The sequence below is a fragment of the Saccopteryx bilineata genome, chromosome X (genome assembly GCF_036850765.1).
Source record: "Saccopteryx bilineata isolate mSacBil1 chromosome X, mSacBil1_pri_phased_curated, whole genome shotgun sequence".
Lineage (NCBI taxonomy): Eukaryota > Metazoa > Chordata > Mammalia > Chiroptera > Emballonuridae > Saccopteryx > Saccopteryx bilineata.
This window is the reverse complement of record NC_089502.1, coordinates 111,420,892-111,438,073: the sequence shown is the minus strand read 5'-3', so window position 1 is coordinate 111,438,073 and position 17,182 is coordinate 111,420,892. Positions and strand designations below refer to the sequence as shown.

Genomic DNA, 17,182 nt, shown 5'->3' with positions numbered 1-17,182 from the left:
AGGTAAGAAAAGGGAGAAGCTGATGAAGGACATATCATGGAGCAGGTCATCACTGTGGGCACCTAGGGCTCTTTCTCCTACTTTGGGGCCTCTGGGAGGCAGTATAGATCCTCTTGGAGTTGCCCCGCCTAAACAGTGAGGAAACTGGAGATTTAATCCACCAATTCCCATCCATCATTGGCTGAGGGTAGCTTTAACTTCCCTGCTCATCCAGTTCGCCCTGCATGGAAAGGCACACGTGTTTACATTGGTACTCACAGGATTGTTAAATTCCAAGTGCTTATGAGTGTACACAACAGTGTCTGCCACAGTAAGTACTATGCAGTTTTAGCTCTTGACTGATAGGAGAGCTCTGCCTCCTACCTAGATTCAGAGACAGGGCATTCAGATACCCAAGCAGCCAAAAATATGAAAACATTCTCTACAAGTGGATACCTTTTACTTTATCTGCCAAACTTCTCTTCCTCCTCTTCCTCTGTCAACTTCTTTGGTGTTTCTGAAGACAGTGACCACTTTTTTACATGGTCCCTGGGCTCTCTGCTAATTGGTCCAGAGTAACACCTAAACCAAAATGCTCCAAATTATAACTCTCTTTGGAGTTTCCTAAATTAGAAAAGAGTCCGTTTTTCTCAAGAAGACAGATTTCAGATGCAAAATTCAGAAGCTGTGAACAGTCCTGTGAGAGACTAATATGCACATGGAGAGTCGTAAATCTGAGGGAAAGAGAGCATCTCGGTCTCTGTGTGCAGACCCAATGGTTTCCATTTTTCCTACCTCTCGAGTTTCCCAGGATTTGGTGACCCAACACATGGTCCTTTCTGCTTAAGTTTACAACCAAAAGAATCCTGATTAATATGGTGAGCAGAGAAAGAGGAAGCAGTGGGATGTTTATTGTAAGTAAGGCTCTCCAGGAGGCAGACCTCAAGAGGAGTTGGCACATGAAGGACCAGGAGTTTACAAAAGATAGCTTCGGGAGTGAATGCTAGAAGGGGAGTGAGGGAAGGTGGACTGGGCAGATGAAGAACTCCCAAAGCCATGACAGGCCTTAGCCGATCTTGTGGAGGCTTTGGAGCTAAGAGAGTCTTTCAGAGTTGTACCAAGTTAAGGTGAGTGCCCTAGGTCTGTGTGCCCTCAGATCATCAGCCATTGGATGCAAGCTGCCCTGGGACGGGAGTTGACCTGTTAAGAAGCAGCTTTCTGCACCTGAAGCAATTCCTGCAAAGTGGGCAGCTGAGGTATTCCTGACAGTGGTTCTTTCAGCAGCTGTGGAAGTCAGCCCTGTGGTCCTGAAGGGGAATCTGGGTGGCACATCACTGCATCCACTACAGTGACGTTTTTTTTTAATAAGAGAGTCCCCCACTACCACAACTTATGCAGTCAAGTTTCCCACATTTGGGGAAATCTCAAGGATCGGTACATCCAGAGTGCAATGGACAAGCCTCCTCCCAAGAAAACCACCTTCGTGATCATGGTATCTCCCCTGCCAAGTAAGTATATATCTTATCTTAAGGAACATCTCTCAGCTAAGCCTGAAGGAGGACTCTCTCTCAGCAGTGAGGACACCTTGCTTAGCTAGTCATAACCATTTACTGAAGGCGCTGTGCTTATTATTCAGCAAGCAACATTCTCATTTATTCCTCTCTGAGATTGGAACTACATCCCTATTTTACAGATGAGGAAACTGAAGTTTAGAGAGCTAAGAACCAGCTCAAGATCACAGAACTAATAAATGACTGAGCCAGCATTTAAAACATACCTCCCAAGTCTGGAGTTAAGGCCTTAGCCTCTCTGCCAGGGCTGGGACTCAAGTGAAGCAAGGGAGGAATGCAGGGCACACTCAACTGCCAAGTACTTACTCTGCACTCCCATGACCCTGACAGCGAGTGACTCCTTAAATTTGTGCCCTGGGTATCACACTTGCCTCACCGGACTCCCAGAGCCCTGCTCATGGCTATTGGGCAGAAGAAACCCGAGAGCTTAAGGACCCTGAGCCAAGACCTTTCCTCTGGAGTTGCTCAGTGGGACCCACCAGCTTCTGTTGGTGTCAAGTGTCATTTCTCCAGAAATCTCCATAGCTGACCAACCTCTTTTTATTTCAGTCTTTTCCCAGACAGAGCTTAGGGCAAGGGATTAGATTTATCACTTTAGCATTTCTTTTTTAAAATTTATTTATTGACTTTAAAGAGAGAGGAAGGGAGAGAAAAAGCCAGACAGAAACATCAATTTAGCGTTTCTTAATTTCTAATCATATTCCAGGGCTACCTCATAAGAATGCTCCTATTCCCCTTAGGTTGGCATTTTAGAGCTCATTCACTCTATTAGCTCATCACAGTCCCTGGGTGGGCTTAACAAAATAGAAAAGAATCACACCCATTCTGTGCACATTGTACTTGCTTAACTGTGAGGGTAGTTCTCCAACCTCTATTTGGCAGAGTATAGGGGGCTTCATAATGGATTTTGTTCATGGACAGCCCCTGATAGTTACTTGTCTGCCTATAAAGAATCATCTGACCTTGCCAACACCCTCAGCACAGTGCACTGTGACTGTCATTGGCCCATCTCTCTCCGCTCCAGGCTGGGGGTCCCTGAAAACCCAGAAGTGTATTGCAGCACCACCACCACCACCCCCCCCACACACACACACACACTCAAGGGTGCTCAAGATATATTTCTTGGATAAAGATTAACCAACCCTCCCTAGAGCTTAGGTCAGGTGAATCCATTGCCCTAGCTGGAATGAAACTTATGCCAGGCTTCCATCTGTTTTTAAATGATAGAAGGGCATTCCTATTCTTTGGGGAGAAACTGCAAGGATTTAATGAAATGTTTCTGCAGTTGAGGCTATGGATGATCTGTTGACATGGTCTAAAGGCTTGTAGGTTGTTTAATGTCTTTCTGTACCATCAATTCTACACTTTGTACCGACTCAGCAAATTAGTATGAATTTAGGCTTCTGACAAGAACCTTGGAAATAATGTACTTCTGGAGGTTTAAGAAAGGAAAGAATTTGAAAGCAGTCCTAACAAAACCTGAGATTGTAACCTCAACAATCCAGTGCCTCCAAGGACTCAGCCTTGAATGGGTTACAGCTGCATGTATGTGTTTCTTGCCTCTGGTACTCCTGCCAAAGGGCTCCAGTCCACCCTGACGATTCTATTATATGACCCTCACCTGCCTCATCCCCTGTGTTTCATCTTGCAGTAAGAAATCCCAAAACACAGTATCTCAGGGCAGCCTTCCAACCTGGGAGGCTGCTGTTGCCTATCTCCCTCAGCTTGATGCAGTGAGGCAAGCAGGCTTTGGAATTAGAAAACTTGAGTGTGATTCTGGCTTGTTCTTTTACTGACAGTACCTCAGCATTCCCTAAAGAGGCTTCCGTTATGTGCTAGGATTCCATGATATATTAAATAATAATCATGTATCAGTTAGCTATTGCCATTGATAAAAATGCTGTGTAACAAGCAACCCTAAAACTCAGTGGCATGCAATGATTAGCATTTACTTTTCACTCATGCAGGTTGGCTGAGGCAGCTCTGCTTCATGTATCTTACTCTGGGGTCTGGGATGGAGGGAAGCATCCACCCGGGGCATGTTCTTCTCGTGGAGAATGAAAAAGCACAAAAGGCAAATAAAAACATGTGATGTTGCTTAAGGCTTAGGCTTGATACTGGTATACTGTCACTATCATCCTCATTACATTGGCCAAAGCAAGTCACATGGCCAAGCCTTTCATCAGTGAGACAAGGAAGTTTACTCTTTCTATGAAGTTTTTTTGGGGGGGTACATTTTTGCTGTGTGATAACTTAATCTACTACAAATTGCATGGGGAAACTGTTCTATGGCCAAATAAATTGGGTTTTTTTTTAAACAGTGAAAAGGAGTTGGGGTGTTAGGTGTTGAGAAAGGATGTCAATTATTTTAAAGAAAAGGTCAAATAGTTCTTAGAGCCTTTAGTATATATGTCCATTCTGAATCTCCAATTGGGAGGTATTGAATATGATGTTTTCTAACATTTTCTCACCATGCCACCAGTGTTCTATAGAACCCATTTTAGGAAAGGTTGCTGTAGATCATGAGCAAGTCACCTAACGTCTCTGAGCTGTTTTAACAGGAATAATGGTATCTGCTTTTGAGGATGGTCTGGTGATCTTGTGAGATATGGTGTGTGCAACATGGTAGCACCAGGTTGGGTAAACACAGATGCCCAGTCACTCTTGAGTGAGTTCAGTCCATCAAGAGCCCCAGTTAGTCAGAAAGAAGGCTCTCTGACATGAGGCAGACCATACTCAAGCCACTGGGGATTTGTGCACAGGACTAGGCAGGCACTGGGTGGTGGAACCAGCTATAAAAAAGGATTGAAAGGGTGTGCAGAAATGTGTTGTAAATTGGGCACCTGAAACTTGTATAATTATGTTAACCAATATCACCCCAATAAATTCAATAAAAAAGTAGGAAAAAATAATAGAAAGGTCCCCTGAACTCTTCTGGTGGTGACACACAGTGGAGTCCTCACAGATGGGGGGATGTTAAAAGGTTTCAGGGTTATGGTAGGGTTTGAGGTTCTGTGCTAGCAAGTTTGGAAGACTCGAAGCTTATGCTACAGATGGGTATTGATGTTTCAGGGAAGGCTCCCATAGAATGCCAGCTTGGCATTGACCCCTGATACAAACCCTGAGGAAATGCTAGGCCTTCAGGTCAGAGAACAGAACCCAAGTCAGGGAGCAGAGCGCTATGATGTCAGGAAGCCATGGATGTATTATACCCCGAGCCCCAGAGCACAATATGGTTTTTTATTCAGAACCCTACCTCTTTATTGCACTCTCCATAAGTTTGTGTCCTGTTGCTTCTGTCTTACCTCATCCATTCCATCCCCACTCCCACCCCCACCCAAGCCAGTGGGAGTCCTGGTGTTCTTTATCTTCATCTCTCCAAAGCAGGAATCTCCCTTCCTGTGGCCTCCACAAACAATGAAACACCAAAGTCATTAGCATAATGACACAGAGGCAAGAACAAAGTTCACAGAAGATTTTCATTCTGCTCAGGTATGAGTAAGAAATTCTCCACGGAATGGCATGCTTTTCCTTAGTGACACATGTGGTTTTCATTTCTCTGAAAAAAAAAAAAAAAACTCCAGGTGCAGTTCTCTAAAATCTCACTCCCACCCCCACCTTGGCAGGCTCCCAAATGCCCAGGTCTGTAGAAGTATCAGTGCTAGAGCCAAGATCTTCCAGCATCTTCCACAGCCACTCCAGCAAACATGAGAAATTGTACTATACACTGGCTTTTCTTTCATCAAAAATACTCAGAAATTTCTCCTCTGCCTCTCAGCATCATGTCTTCTCCTATGTTTGTCTTTGGCTCTGATGAAGAATGGTTGAATAATATTTTCTGGTTTATTCCCCCTTGTAATGCAAGGATCCTCACCCCAAAATCCCAGGAAATGTATCTTAGTGGTCTACAGGGCTATACCCTGGGTCCCAGGGTCTCTGAGCTACAAAGACAGCGTAACATCAATTGGATGGGTTTTTTATTGTTGTTTTTGTGTTTTGCGTTTAGATTTTTTCAAAGCAAACAGACACCACATCTTTTTCCTTTGGGAAAATATCTTGAAAAGGAAATGAAATCCTGAGAATATGCAGATGCATCTTGAAAATGAAAACATCTCATTGTGGAAGGAAAATTATAATAGTGAAATCACCTTCAAAATATCTGTATGAAAGGGCCCTGGCCGGTTGGCTCAGTGGTAGAGTGTCAGCCTGGCGTGCAGAAGTCCCGGGTTCGATTCCCAGCCAGGGCACATAGGAGAAGCGCCCATCTGCTTCTCCATCCCTCCCCCTCTCCTTCCTCTCTGTCTCTCTCTTCCCCTCCCGCAGCCGAGGCTCCATTGGAGCAAAGATGGCCCGGGCGCTGGGGATGGCTCCTTGGCCTCTGCCCCAGGCGCTGGAGTGACTCTGGTGGAGGCAGAGCGATGCCTCGGAGGGGCAGAGCATCGCCCCCTGGTGGGCGTGCCGGGTGGATCCCGGTTGGGTGCATCCGGGAGTCTGTCTGACTGTCTCTCCCCGTTTCTAGCTTCGGAAAAATACAAAATATATATATATATATATCTGTATGAAAGAAATAATGTTTGAATGAAAAGACAAGATATCTGGGCAGTTAGGATCAACCAATGATGAGGGAGCAATAACCTGTTATTTTATGGTTACATAAAAGTTCTTATGAGCACAGCCTCTGCAAAGGGATGGCTGGGGTTGGGATACCAGCTTTGTTCCTCTAGCCATCTGACATTGAACAAGTTACATAATCTCTCTGTGCCTCAGTTTTCTCCTCTATCAAATATGGATACTACAGTAATATATACCTACTTCAAGGGGGGTGCTATGACAATTAAATGAGGCAAGTTTCATACATCTCTTGCCACAATGTCTGGTGCATTGTAAGTGCTAAGTCTTTATGAAATAAAACCTCAAGAAGAGAGCTACCCTGAGAACATAACATGTGCCAACACCCAGGACACCCTGGAAACACAGGGAGCACTCATCTGTCTTATCATTATTTTGTCCTCACTGACCTCCACCTTTCCTCCATGATCTTACTACCACACTAATGAGCTTTCATGCTGCCTTTTATATATCCCACTTCCTTCTCTTAAAAGAGAAAATGAAAAAAGGAAACACAATTCTAGGAAAGACAGCAGAAGGACTTGCATTTTAATAGCAGATAAACTATAAAGTCAAAAGAATGGATCCTTAATTGTATAATTTGTGATTGCTAGTAAGGGCACTGCATGATGAGGCAGAGGTAGCAGAACTGGAAAGAGTGGGAGGGAAGGGCAGAGGATGAAACTGAAATCTGTCTGTGAAGGCAGGAGAATACTGGACGTGCCAGAAATGCTGGCCCTTAGTGGGCAAGGAAATGTGCATCCTCTAAGGTCATTCTCACTCCAAATGGAAATCTACGCATGCCCTGGAAATGGTTCTTCCAATTATGGAAAAGGCCCTCAAACATCCCCCGATTGGTATACCACAAAAGCCGCATCCCTGCAATAATGATGATGATAATGGCATTGGTAATAGTCACGATGCAGCTGCTACTCAGCCTCATACATCTTCAGAGCCTCCTGGGGTTTGGCGGTATGCTAAGAATAGCCCTAGTAGCAGCATTCGAGAACAATCAGCTGACCAAAGTGAACCCCACAAAGTGGGATCCTGCTTGCCTAATGAGCTGGTGGTGGTGACAGTCAGGTGTGAAGGGAGGAAAAGAAGTCTTCTGAGTGTGCTGAGTGTCCATGAGGAGCCTTGGCTATTGGGTTCAGGGCGGAAAAACCCTGGAACCAAGACCAGAGAGAGACTTCTAAACTGCAGCACTCAGATTAACCCTGCTGTCAAATCCCACCTGTGCCCTGGGTCCTGTGACCAGCTCCCTCATTGACTTTACTGCCCAGAGCAGAGTGCATCAGCCACATGATCAGTGACTGCTGTGCAAAAGATGTCGTGCCATTGGATACCATTAGCTACAAGTGACAGAAATGCCAATTAAGACTAGTTGAAGTTTGTCCTGTAAATAAGATTTGGGGCTAAAAGGGTAGCTTCACAGAGTCAACATGATCCAGGCTTTATTAGTATTATCATTACTAGTATTACTGTATAATTTGCCTGTGGTGAAATACACAGACCCTAATGACATAGAGTTTGATGAGCTTTGACAACAACCCAACCAACACATAGCACATTTCCATTGTCTCAGAAAGTTTCTTTATGCCCCTTTTCCATTGACCTCCACCCCTCATTGGCAACCACTGTTCTGAGATCTATCATCACAAGGGAAGTTGTTTTGCCTCTTCCAACATTGTATATAAATGGAGTCACACAGTATATATTCCTTTGTGTCCAGTTTCTTTTACTCAGCATAATATTTCGGGGAGTTCATCCATGTTGTTGCATGCATCAATACTTTATTTTTATTGCTACGTAGAATCCTGTATGAATACACACAATTTGTTTAACCACCAATTGATAGAACTTTAGATTGTTTCCAGTTTGGAGTTATTATTCAAAACAACTGTTATAAACATTTGTTTGCAGATCTTTGTGTGGATATAGGTGTTCATTTCTCTTGCATAAATACTTAAGAATGAGATTACTGAGTGTAGTGTAGATATATGTTTAATTGGATAAGAAACTGCCGGTTTTCCAAAGTGGCTCTACCATCTCAGGCTCTTCCTGTCTTGCTCCTCTACCATTCTCTCTACGTGACTTCTACCTCACAATATTATATGCCTGCTTAACCTCCAGCCATTATATCCGCATCCCAACTCACAAGAAGGAAGATGGAGAAAATAATATGCTGTCAAAAATCTCACTTTAATAACACTTCCTGGAAGCATCACACAAAATTCTTCTTACATCCCATTAACTACAAGTTATTTTCATGGTCACATGCAGCTGCAAGGGAGGCCGGGATGTATAATTTTTATTATGGAGATTCAGCTGAAAATAATGGGGTTTATTATTGGGGAAGAAGAGCATGTTGGGCTTTGGGAGTCAAGAAGCAGCCTCTCTGCCAAAATAGTTGGCCAGAAATCAGGCAGGGATCATTTCTGTCTTGCTCAGGGAAGTTTCTCCAGAACCTGTCTTGGCCATGGTTTATGATATGTGCTCAATAAATGTTTGTGACCAGTGGAAAGATGGAGGGAAAGAAAGAGAAAAAAAGAAAGAGAAAAATAACCATGGCAGCCAGCCTCCTGACTTGAGAAACTTCTCTGAGATCATTATGCTCATCTGACAAGAAGACTGTTTTTAAGACTGTTTTTAAAGGGCTTTTCCAACTCTTCAATTTTTGAAGCTGTTTCAAAACATCTCTTGGATACAATTAGATGTCACTGTGTGAACTGTTAAGAAAGTCCTTTTGTGACCTGAGAGGTAAGGAACATTTTAACTTTGTTCTCTGATGGAGATGGTTTGAAAATTTTGTTTTTCAGTGTAGAGTTGTGTGTGTGTGTGTGTGTGTGTGTGTGTGTGTGCGCGCGCGCGCGCGCGTGCGCGGCAACAGCGCATGCACAGGAAACCTTTGGACCTTTTCCTGTCAGAGTCTCACAATTTGTGTGGTGATAAACGTGTTGTCATCAAGGCCTTGTGCCTTGGATATTGAAATGAGGACTGAAATGCCTGAGGGGAGGGAAAAAAAAGAGCCAGACAGCAAGGTTGTTTGGGAGCTGCACTGTGGCCCTCGCAGGCAGCGGGAACTTTTGCAAGAGACCTCCGTGTTTCCAGCCGGGTGCCCCTTCAGCAAATGAGGGGGTCATCGGGTTATGTTATTTTATGGTACAAAAGCAGATATGGTCCGCTGCCTCCGCTCTACCCTGATAATTTTGTTTTCCTGGCGGGTTTGCCATCAAGGATCTGACATGCCATTAGGTTTTTATCTCCGTTGCCCGAGGAGGGGCAACGGTGAGTGAGGGCCTGCTTTTCATTAAAGTGAGCCTGGTTGCACGAGCACTTCTTTGAACAAAACAACCACGGTTCACGACAAGGTTAGGGGAAGGCGGGGCTGAGGGAAGGTTATTAGTTATTACCTCTGCTTCCTTAACGGGAGTGGGGGCTCCTCTCCTGCGGGGTTTGGCCCCTTCCCTGGGGGGCTGAGAACTAATTCTGCACTCGGGCCATGATCCCAGACCTGCCTAAGAAGCGGTGCCTTCTAATCATGCCCAATCATCAGGCTGGTTCTGTGACATCAACTGTTACCCATTAGGGAACAGGCTGACACCACGTAAGGCATTTCGCTTCGGTCTCAGCCCACACTGAAGTCACAGTCCTAGAGGTGAGAGGCACACATTCCCCAGCAAGAGCTCTGCCAGGGCAGCTCCCCCCATCCTGCCAGGGACAAGACACAAGCTGCCTGCCAGCCCTGAGGATTCTGCCAGGGTTTCTCTGCCCATGGGAAAGTGGTGTCGGAAGGGCCCAGAGGAAGGGAGAAGACTGGGGCCTGGACTAAAGTCAGCCCAAACTGGCTCTGCCTGGCGTGAAAGCACATGGTCTTTTGTCTGCATTGCTTTCCTTGCAGCAGAAGAAAACAAGCAGAGAGAGCCACTCAGTAGCAAGTCTGAGGGTAAAATATTCTGCAAATATCTTCATTTTTTTTTTCTTTTCAGATGCAGGAGATGTTGGTGTCAGAGGAGTCCCAGCTGTTTACAATGCTTACCAAACCTGGCTGACTTTTGCCATTTCTTCTAAGGACTGATTTAATCAACCCCCATAACCCCCACACTCCAGCCCACCTTTTTGTGTCATTCCCGTCTGCAAAATCACACTGGGCTGATACTCAGTGTGGCGTGTTGGCCTTCCATGACATGTTGTCATCATTGCTGGCGGGACACAGCGTCTTCTTCCCAGCCCGCCCTGCCCCTCCCCTACCATCCTCCCTCATCCTCCTCCACACTCTCCCCACCCTCCACTGGGCACGATTTATAAGCACAGAAATCCCCTTAATCCATGAGATATGTGGTTTACTTCACACAAGAATTCAGAGAGCTGCGTTCTCTCCCTCGCAAAGTGAATTATAACAAGAGCATGGAATATTGATTCCAGGCATGTGGAATTTTAATCTTCAAGTTCCCACGAAATGCTCCTGTCCATGGCGAATTGGCCCACCATTTCAGCATGTCCGAGCAGCACCCCCTGCCACCACTGTTCACAGTGACTTGCGGGGCCTCTGTGCACCCCACATCTCACTCATGTGACTTTGCATCTGCTCTCAAGTGCACCATGCAATTTTAGTTTGTATTTCTGCGAAACACAACATCAATCGGGCATTTTAAAATCCCCCTGCTTCCTGCTAAGCCAAAGGCAGGCAGCCATCTTCAAAACGTCACCAGCCATTACCTGCAAGCGAGGGTGAAATATGCTCATCACCATCACTAGGTACAGGGAAGAGCAACTTGTGGAGGCAGCCTGCCATGCACTGGGAAGGAATTCCAACTCCAAGCCTTGCCCTGGGTTTTCCCAGGACCACCAACTTGGGTTTCCAAAGACACCGCCGCTCTGTTTGCAATTAGGTTGGATTTTATCAAGTATTAGCCCCTATGATTTGCCAGGCTTTGTGCCCAGAACTTCAATCCCAATAACTCCCCTTATTTCCTAGTTACAAGTAAGAATTGAGAGTTTCAGAACTGTTAGGTACACTGTTCAAAGTCATGCAGCTTGTATGTGGCAGAAAAACTTCTGTTCCCAAGATCTATCAACTTATTTTTATTACAACATCACACCCAAAGAAGTTTCTGTCAATCTTCTGCATGGTTTTGACTGTCCTAATAATATCACCAGGTCTAGGGATTCACATTTTAATGATGATACAGCTGGAGCTCAGAGACAGTAAGTGACCTGTGCAGGAGATACCCAGCCATGAAGTTAGACGGAGAGAAGGTGCTGTAATCTGGAATGCCACATTTATTGAGCATCCATGACCTGCCAGGTTTGTGCTAAGTTTTAGAGACACCCAGCTGAAGATGATTCTGGCCCTGCCCTCAGGAAACTGGCAATCACATGGGCAGACCACAATATACATGGGTATGTTTAATTCCAAGTGTGAGATATTTGTATATTGCGTGTGGTGAAGAAGCCCATGGCTGAAGTGAGTCATCACAGAAAAGGTGATATTTGAGTTGGTCTAGGGAGAATGCAGAGTAAAATTTTCTGATAGCACTCTGCCCCTCCCCACAAGATTTGTGCTAGGTGGCCAGTTTGCTGTGTACATCAGCAAGAGAACCTGTCCCATCCAATAACTCAGCATTGTCTAACAGAACTTTCTACAATACAGAAAATGTTCTAGAGCAGTGCTGTCCAATATGGTGGTTCCCAGCCAGTTGTCCTGCATGACTAGTAAGGTTAAGAAAGTGAACTTCTAATTCTATTTACTTTTAATTTAGAAAGCCACATGTACCTAATGGTTCTGATATAGAACAGCACAGCTCTCTATTTCACCCCCAGCAGAGAGGTCATAATACAGAATCAACCTGGCAAGGCGATAAGCAGACCAATCTCGGTGCAGGTGCTCCGTGGACAGTTCTGCAGCACTGACAAGCAAAGGGGCAGAAGCATAGAGAAGGCATAGCCTTCACAAGAGGTCGTAACACATCCAACTGCTCCGACTTTGTATTGTTCTCTTGTCCAGTGATTCTGCCATTAATGAACACAGAACTCTGCACTGGACATCAAGGCTTTGCCTGAAGGAGGTAGGCTTGGTTGATTGCCCACAGGGCTGAATTAAGATTTTAGGGACCTCTAAGCACTGAAAAGATTATGGTGTCCTACACCATCCTATGTGTTATTCAAAATAAAAGTAATACTCAACTATAGAACAATAAAATTGCAATGAAACCGATGTTCCAAATTTTTCCATCATGATGACATCAATGTTTTAAATATATATATTAAAAATAAAATGCTTCTGTCAACAATAACCATGTTCCTTCTGGATTTCTTTGGTGCCCTGGGCGTGCAATTGGGATTCCTGTGGGATAACCAAGCTCTGCTTGTCTCCCCAGCATGCTTTCCTCCTACCCTTGCAGCAAATGACCCTGAATTTTCCCTTAAGGACTCCTCTATTATTTCCAGCCAGAACGATCTGTGGAAGTGAATCTCCCCTCCACCCCCAGGGGCGGTGCTAATGACACTAAGAAGAAATTTGGTGGGACTTCTGTGAAAGTTCCCTGGGCAATGTGATATGAAGGTGCTTAAAACCTGGTGCTGCGTAGCATTCTGTTATTATAAGAAGAGGGTGCTTGGAGCAAGTAAGGGCAACCATGTAGGGTTAGAGCCAACATAACATAATTCAGACAAGAGAGATGAAGAGAAACCAGGGTCTTGGTAGCATGATTTATGTTGCTGGATCAAACTTTGCTTGAAGCCCACATTTCAGCTCCACTGTTTTTTTTTTAGGTTACATGAGCCAATAAATTCCATTTTAGTGTAAGTTAGCTTCAGTTGAATTTTCTGTCATTTCAAACCAAAAGGTTCCTAACAGATATACCATAAAAACAAGAATCATAGCATAGAGAATTGAATAGACTTGAGCACCTTTCAATATGTATTAAAACTGACACATTTTTACCTTTTCTTTTAGACTCTATGAAGACTACTTCCTTCTGCTAAGAGTCATATCGTATAGATTGTGTTATAATAAGGTAAGTAACTTTATAAACTCCATGAGAGCCAAAATTTTGTCTGTTTAGTTTACTGCAGTATCTCCAGCACTAAAACAATGACTGGCTCCCACTAGGCACTCCATAAATGTTGGCTGCCTGCCTGAATGAATAAATGAATGAATGGTGAAACTGAAACACATAAGAGAGTGACCTGCCCAAAGTCACATAGCTAGTCATTGAGATAATAAGATAGAAAATCTGCCATATTGCCCCAGTAGAACACTTATAAATGTGTAATTCATCAAGAAGGGGGGGAGGACTCACATTTGCTATTCTCCTTCCTTAGGCCAAACACAGTTTGGGTGTGTTTATAGTTAGCACCTTATTATATGTGAATTTCCAGCATACACACACAATACCAAGAAGTGGGTATTATTACTCTCATTTTACAAGTGGGGAAACTGAGGCACGGTGATTTAAGCTACATCCCCAAGACCACAAAATTACTGTGTGGGAAGCAACAACAACAAAAAGCAGCTCAGCTTAAAGGGATTATAACATGGAAAACACTCACAGAGGTGGCTGAGACGTGGTCAGCTATTACAAAATTCTGCAGATAACTAAAGTCATGCGTACTAGGTAGGTTTTTATTACATTCCCCTTCAGAGACTGGTGTTTCGTCACTTAGACCCTCAAATCTGGAGGAGACAGCCTTTCTCACACAAATAACACAGGTACAGGTGCAAGTGCGTGAGAGAACACACAGCAGTGCGGTGGCTGCAGTGTCATAGTACATGCAGACTATTATGTTCATAAAGGAGGGACATTAGCATGAGCATTCTTGTTCATAAAGGAGTGTGTGTGTCTGTGTCTGTCTGTCTGTGTGTCTTTTCATGTAGATAGTCTCAGAGCTACAGGGCAATTATTTCTGTGGTCTTGCCATGGCACAATGTAGACACATCACAGTGAAGGAAAGGGATAGTCTTCTAGTCATATCCAACCACCCAGATGTGTTGCCAGCATGGCCATAATTTAAGCAGAGCTTGCATTATTACTTTTCGGGGAGCAGTGGGGTGGGGGAGGGGCAACAGAAGCATCCTGACAGTGGTGTCCAGGGAAACTCAACATAAACCAGAACAGAAATGTAATCCTACCTTCCACCCTAAGTAGTGCTAATTCACACACCCTGATTGGTTCAGTTGCTTCCCCTTGCACCCTACCTGCTTTAAGTGGCTTCATTTGGGAACACTTCTAAGGGCATTGGATAACACCAAGCTCAGTTCTGTAGAAGGAGTCCTGAGAGGGTCAGAAAGACCACCAGTGACACCATTGTGCCTGGCAGCCATGGAAATGCCTCTCTACCACCTGGACCTCAGCACCCTCATTTGGGGAAAGGGTTGGTGGATACAGAACTGCTAAGCCCCGTCACTGCACAGCATCAAAGCAGAAACTTTTAGTCACAAAGATGAGAAAACACTATCACTGCTTAAATGAGGAAGACTGACCTGGTCGGAATAGTCACCTGAAAGACACTCATAATTCTGAGAGCATCTCAAGTCCTCATCCCTGGCCCAGTTGGAAGGTTGCTCATTGATGTAGTAGGGAAAAATGGAAAGGAAAAAGAGAAAGAAGGTAAAGAGGGAGAGATGAAAGGAATGCTCAGGTTCCACAAACTCTGACTTGCACAGGCAACTGCCTGGTTCTCACCACTTTGCAGAGAAAAACATAAAAGTGTGTGTGTGTGTGTGTGTGTGTGTGTGTGTGTGTGTGTACTTTTTCTTAACTCAAGCATCTCACAGGGGAAACTGAGAAAGCAAACATCTAAGAGAAAGAAAAGATTTCTCTCCTTTGTGTTTTTCCTTCTGTTGAAACAAGCGCCCCAGAATGTATTGGATGAGGCGGGGCCTCGGGCCTGGGGAGATAGCAGGGTGCTGTTAACACTCCCCTTCTGCCTTTGAAGGCTGCCGGCCTCTCTGTAAACACAAGTGACTTCTGACTTCTCGCAGCTCTAAAAATAATCAGAGTGTGGGGGTTCTAAATCAAGAACAAAGAAGAAACAAAGGGTTAATGAGAGGACACAAGTTTGATGTTTCGTTGGATAAACAGAGTCAACTAGGAGCAAAGGCGCCAGGGGCTGGCCTTGCCAGGAGGTAACCAGCACAGCTTTTAGTCCTTGAAATCCTGTGTATTCACAGAGGGGACCTCATATCCTACTCTTTGGACCAGTCCTTTTCAAAGCCCCCTGCAAAAATTTGGCCCTTTCATCTATCTCAGAGCCCCTCCCCAGTAGCTTGACCCCTTTCCTTCACCCTGATGACCAAAACCTTGCTGTAAGATCTAACTCATACTAACTTGCAAGTGACTGATATGGCCTCAGCAGCCCCAGAGGCAGCAGCTCAGATTTGGGGGAAGGGAGGCATGCTTTCTTCACGCTCTGTGCGTGTTCTCTGTGTTCTCACAACCAACACCATTAACAAACATCATTGCCACACCCCCATTACAGAAAAATGGCTGAAGGATTACATTAACTTCCTCACAGGCTGCATGTGTAATATGTGTTCTGGGGGGTGAGGGAAGTGAGAATGGAAAACCTGGAGGCAGGAAAGTCAGATGGTTAATCACCACTGTAGGTCTCTTTACTAACCACATTTAGCTAGCAGGTCACAGCTCCTGGCCCAGAGGAGCACTCAAAGAATATTTGTTAAATGCATGCATTAAATATATATTAAAGAATGAACACATGAACTAGTGAGTAGTGAGGGTCTAGTCCACCTGGGTCTTACTTACTCATGGTTGTTGTTGTTACAGTTCAAGGTCACAAAAGAAGTTCTCAGTTTTTCCATGGAATTGTTTGGATTACAGCAAACTTCCTCAGCTATCTCATTGGTGTGTGTTGGTTGATTTGTTGGTTGGTTGATTGGTTGGTTGGTTGGTTTTTACTGTATGGTTTTGGTCTGAGATACTCAGTGCTTTGGATAAAGATTCTACCTGTTCTAGCTCTTGTCTCTGGCTTGTGCAAGATACAGACTTCCCAGGAAGCTAATGAAGCTTAAACTTCAGGACCCCTCACTGCACAGGCCTCTTCCCATGTCCTCAGGCATAAATAGCAATATATTATCACAGTTATATGTGTTAGTACATTTGCAAAAGTAAAACTATTGTGTATTTGTACAAGCCTCAGTCTCTATGTAGGCCAGATTTCAGCACTTTGCTTGCCCTATTGAATTTCATAAAGCAGATAAATATTTCTTTTGTACCAAATCTCTATCAAAAAGAAAAAATAGCCATGAGTTTTAAGAAAAACATGAAAGAGTATAATTTCTTGAGGAAGGAAAATATACAACTGTGTATTTGCATATGCAAACATATAGTTCTGATTTATAATTTGTGCTGCCCACCTGGGCCCAGGTAGGCATCTGCATTTGCAACCACTAACCTGGCCTTTAGTAAAGAAATATTATGAAAAAAAAAAAACACAACTCCCACCAGTGCCAACCCATTACCCTGTAAAAGTCCATAGACCCCATCAGCCTTGGTCTGCTCACCTATCTAGGGAGGGGGCTGTGAGTCTTTGACATAGTTGCACAATGCAGACCACCATTTCAGTGAATTGCATCTATTCTATTTAATAGATTGCCACAAGATAGCCTACATAGGTGACAAACCCCAAGATAGCTGGCTCCATGTGTGGAGCCATATGGAGCTTTCCACCAGTTCTATTCAACCTTGGCTGCACATTGGAATCACCTGGGGAAATTTAAAAAATTTTGTTACTTGGGTCGCACCCCCAAAGATTGAGATTTAATTGGTCTGGGATGTGGTCTGGGCAATGTCATGTTTTTAAAACTCCCCAGGAGATTATAGTGTGCAGTCAAGGATAAGATTCACTGCCTTAGACTATCAGATCCAGAAAGAGCCAGACCCTGGCTATTCACAGTGTGGTCCTCAGACCAGCATCAGCATCACCTACCAGGCTATTAGAAATACAGAATTCCAGGCCCAACCCTAAAACCTACCCAGTCAGAATCCGCATTTTAACAAGAC

General features: G+C 44.4%; 1 pseudogene; it reads right to left on the bottom strand.

Annotated features, from left to right (window-relative positions):
- Positions 1 to 1,344: 1,344 nt before the first annotated feature.
- LOC136317890 (U1 spliceosomal RNA) lies at positions 1,345 to 1,495 on the bottom strand (annotated as a pseudogene).
- Between the last annotated feature and the right edge of the window lie 15,687 nt (positions 1,496 to 17,182).